Source organism: Petaurus breviceps, unplaced genomic scaffold, assembly GCF_028583685.1.
Source record: "Petaurus breviceps papuanus isolate PSGF00001 unplaced genomic scaffold, PetGlider_PUasm1.0 64, whole genome shotgun sequence".
NCBI classification, from domain to species: Eukaryota; Metazoa; Chordata; class Mammalia; order Diprotodontia; family Petauridae; genus Petaurus; species Petaurus breviceps.
Genome location: NW_027186428.1, coordinates 1272350 through 1277587, shown reverse-complemented (window position 1 = coordinate 1277587; position 5238 = coordinate 1272350).

Below are 5238 nucleotides of genomic sequence, written 5' to 3'. Positions count from 1 at the left end.
AGGGTAATGTCATTTAACAACACACATATAAACCTTTTTTCCTTCTCACAACAGTCATCTCGGACACAGCTCTATGTAAATAAAGGAAGGAGGATAAAATGCATGCACACAAGTACATGCACCCACCTACACATATACACACCCCCTTTACTCCTCATACATCCCCCTTCTCTGCCAACTAACACAGCATGTGTGTCCCTGAGAAAATGATTGGTGTCCGCAAGGAGGCTAATTTGGCCGCCCCTTTCACACACACGAACGCACACACACACACTTCTTCTCACAAACCCCCTTCCTTGTTCACGGACACAACCAGTGTGTGTATGAGAAGGGAGCCTATGTCCACAAAGGGGTTAATTTGCCCCCCCACCCCTTTTTTCTCCTCAAAAGCCCCCCTTCACACACACACACACACAGAGCCTTCGCAGGGCTTCATATGCCTCCTTCCTCAGCATTCTCAGACAGCCGGGTAGTGTATGAAAAGAGGGCCTCTGTCCACGAGGGAGGGCCGCCGCCCCCTTCACACATAGAACTTTTTCTCTACGTATGCCATCTTCCTTCCTCCTAGACCCAGCCTGTGTGTCTAGGAACGGGGGCCCTGTGTCCACGAGGTGGGTAATGCGGCCGCCTCCCCTTCACACACACTCCTATACACACACACACACTGTCTTCTGTTCATACACCCCCTACCTCTCCTATAGGTCTGGGGGCAGGGGGAGGGATCTGGCTGCTCCTGCTCCCCCTCACTCCCTCGCGCGCGCGCATTCTCTCTCATTCTCCCTCTCTCATTCTCCCTGCCCCCCGCCCTCTCGCTGAGGTACGCGCTCTCTCTCTCTCTCTCTCTCTCTCTCTCTCTCTCTCTCTCTCACACACACACACACACACACACACACACTTTCTCTTCCTGCACCCCTTTCCCTTCCTCTCCTTTCTGTCTATGAGAAGAGGGCCTATGTGTCGGGGGCCGGGTAGTGCGTAATCTGGCCACCTCCCCCCGCGCCACCTCGACATCAGGAGCCAAGGCGTCCCCGAGCCAGGCCGTGGGGCAAACTCCGCCCTTCCTCCCTTGCGCGCGCGCCTCGTCCCCGGGGCCCGGGCCAGCCTCAGTTGCTAAGGCCTCCCGCCTGGCGCCAGCCCGGCCCTTAGCAACAGGCGGCGGGGCGGGAAGCGCTGGGCCAGCCGAGGGGGCGGCCCCTGCGGTCCCGGATTTAGACTCTCGGCTCGGGCGGCCTCGGCTGCCCCGGGGCCAGGCTAGGGGATGGTTGGGAGGGAGAGGGGGCTGTTTTTCTGCGCGCCCCTTCTCCGCCAGCGCCGCGCCGGCCCCTGAATTAAAGCTGCCGCCGGCGCGCCTCCCTCCTGACCCGCGCCGCAGCCGTCCAGCTCCTTTCTCCGCAGCGGGATTTAAAATGCCACACGCCACCCCACTCCCAACCCGTGACCCCTGCTTGTGTCTCTGGGACCCGCCGACCCACCCTTTCGTATCCCTCTCCAATCGAACCCCCATTTTTATATCTTATTTATTCACAATCCAACAAATAGGTTTATCTGGGTGCCCACCCGGGCAGGGCTGGAAATGTGCACTCGGGCTCTCTTCTGCCCCTTCCTTCCCAGGTCAAAAAGGCACGCACGCGGGCTCCAGAGCCTGAGATTTTTCCACAAAGTGGGAAGTGAATGACATCACTCCGCTCTAAAGTGAAAGGGGGAGGGGTGCTGGGATGGGGAGTGGGGGTGCAGGTTGAACCTAACCAACCAGGCTGTCACTTCGCAGGAGCCTGCAGAGGCACCAAACCTCTGCTTGGCTGTGCAGTCAGGGGAAGGGGGGGAGAAGTCCCAGAAGCTGACTCATTAGAAATGGGTTACTGGCTGTTGTTGCTGCTGACTATTTTCAGTCTCTAGTTTTGGTTTCCACCTCCATCCCCTGTGTACTAAGCATGCAGGTGAGCCCCTCTTAGGCACTGAGGGTGAAAAGGGGCCTGCTCCTAGATGAGAGAACACAGGGTCCAGGAGGAAAAGGGAACAAGAAGATGCTAGGCTGCACCTAGACCTAGAGAGGCCCTCACATCCATGCAGATCCTGTAGGCAAGCAGGGTGCACCAAGGAACTAAGCCAGCCAAAGATGCAGAGGCAAAGTGAGCACACCTACCGACTACAGATGAGGAGGAAGGAGTGCAAGCAGGCCACTAGGTATCTACAGCCCCTGTCCATCTAAATCTCCCAGGAAGAGGTAGAAACAAAGGAAAGAAAAGAAAATGGGGAGGGAGGGAGGAAGAGGAAGAGTGAGAACCTCAACCGACTGGGAGCCTGCAGACAGAGACCAAGGCCACATACTCAAAATGAATACTGACCCTAAGAGGATAAAAGTTCTCATTACCTGGCCATAGTGGAAGAATTATCAGGAAGTGAAGCCATTTCTGGGGTTTAGTGGCTATGGTGAGAAATTTATGAAGAACACTGTCATCATTGCAAAGATTCTCAATGATTTCACACATAGATATGTATGACTGGGAAGAACCATAAACAGAAGGGCCAAAATAAACACTGGACTAGACCTTCTTGGCATCTTTTGTAGATCAGTTGGATGAGAAATGTGAAAAGACCTTTAAGAACTTGGATAGTTGCCTCAAACATGCACCACTGTTGCTATTTGCTGATCCAAGCAAGCTCTTTGTGTTAAAGGGAACCATCCAAACTGAGAAATAACCTGACCTTATCTTTGGGCCTTATCACTGTGAATCTTGTGGACAGTACAGGTTCTAGGAAAGTGAGAGGAAAGGTAGATTCTGGTATTCCCAAGTTCTTTCCAGGGGAAAATGGGAGAACTTTTTTGGCTGCCTTTGGAAACAGTTATATGTTTGTTGTACAAATACAACCTTACTTATATTAGATGGCTTATTAGTCTGAGGCCTATTTTTCTAACAGCAAAATAAGCCAGATACTGATGTTACCAGATTCTCTCTGGTTGCGGACTTGACAGATGTGTGTGTGTGTGTGTGTGTGTGTGTGTGTAATGAGTGGGAGAAGGCCACAAACCAGAGAGACTCTACCACTTTACCATTTAGCAGAACAGAGCATGAGTGCACACATTTCCAGCCCTGCCCAGGTGGGCACCCAGATAAACCTATTTGTTGGATTGTAAATAAATAAGATATAAAAGAGGGGGTTCGATTGGAGAGGGATACGAAAGGGTGGGTCGGTGGGTCCCAGAGACACAAGCCAGGGGTCACACGTTGAGAGTGGGGTGGCATGTGGCATTTTAAATCCTGCTGGGGAGAAAGGAGCTGGACGGCTGCAGCGCGGGTCAGGAGGGAGGCGCACCGCGGCAGCTTTTTTTGTGAGAAACTCTCTAATCATGTCAGGAGTGGGGTTTGTCCAGGATCACTGATGGAGGGGAGGGTTTGGTTGGCAGACTTTTTGCTATCAGTCCTGTGAACAACAAAGATATAAACCTAAGGAAAATGGTACCATTGTGCATTATTGTGTGTATATGGGGGTAAAGGACTACTGTGTCTGCTCATTCACTAGAAGAAGTGTGCAGTGATAGTTATGGATCAGTTTTAATTTGGGAAATAATAATACTAATAACTTGCATTTATATAGCATTTTAAGGTTTGCAAAGCACTTTAGAAGTATGATCTTATTTTATCCTCAAAAAAACCCTGTGAGGTAGGTGCTATTATTATCCCTATTTTACAGATGAGGAAACTGAGGCAGACAAAGATTAAGTGGTTTGCCTAAGTTCACACAGTAAGTATATGAGGTAAAATTTGAATCTGGGTCTTTCTGCCTCCAGGCCTAAGAGCTATCCACTGTACCACAGTAGCTCCATAAGGTGGAAAGGAGATTGCCTGTGGAGTTGGACAAAAGCACCAAAAAGTGGTATACTATTTTGAACTCTGAATACTTTGCATACTACTTTGAACTCTTTAGGAATTAAATACTGGGAAAGGTATTCCAGAGAAAGGACAGAGAGAGAACAATGTAACTGCTACTTAGGTTGAACTGCCTAAAGCTATGGAGTCATCCCAGGTCAGTGAAGGAATTCAATTAAAAAAATATTTATTAAGCTAGCAATTAATCAAGTAAATCAGTCGATAAATAAATGTTTATTCTGTGCCTACTATGTACCAGGCACTGTGCCCTAGGAACACAAGTAGAAAGAAAGAACAATCCTTTCTTATAATGAATATACATTCCAGATTGAGAGATTAGTACATATTGAAATATATATGCTATACAGCATAAATATAACACTAATAAATATAAATACATGCAAAATAGTTAAATACAAGGTAGTTGGAGAGGGAGAGAACTAATAATTGGGAGGATTCAAAAAGAATTCCTGCAGAAGATGGTACATGAGCTGCCTTCTTACAAGAAGATAGGGTACTCTGGGAGGCAGAAGTAAGGAGGGAAAGCATACCAGGCGTGGGGGACTACCAATGCAAAGACACAGAATTGGGAAACAAGAGTTTTGTGCGTGAAGAACAGGCAGAAGACCAGTTTAGCTAGATCTCAGATGGCAGGAGAGAGAATAACATCCAATGAAACTGGAAAGATAGTGTGGGACCAGTTGTGTAAAGCTTTCAAAGCTAAATAAAGGAGTTTATATTTTATCCTAGAGGTAATAAGAAGCCACTGGGGTTAGTTGATTAGGGAGATCACATAGTCAGATATGCTAAGGAAAATTACTTTGGCAGAAGCATGTAGGCTGGACTGGAGGGGTGAGAGTTTTGAGACTGGGAGACCAATCAGCAGGCTGTTGTAGTAATCCACATAAGAGGTGATGAAAGCCTGAATTAAGGTAGTATGAGTAAAGAGGAATCAAGGTAGAAATGGGAAGATTTACCAACTGTACAATGAGGTGTCAAGTTTAATGTTGAGATTACAAACCCGAGATACTTGGAAGGATGTTGGTGCCTTCAACAGAAATAGAGAAGTTTACAAGAAGGAAGAATTTAGGAAGAAAGATAATGAATTCAGTTTTAGATATGTTGAGCTTAAGGTGTCTCTAGGACATCCTGTTTGAAATGCCCATTGGTGATCCAGAACTGAAACTCAAGAGAGAAAGTGGGACTAAATGATAGATAGATAGATGGAAAGATAGATAGATAGATAGATAGATAGATAGACAGACAGACAGACAGACAGACAGACAGACAGACAGACAGACAGACAGATAGATAGATAGATAGATAGATAGATAGATAGATAGATAGATAGATAGATAGATAGATAGAT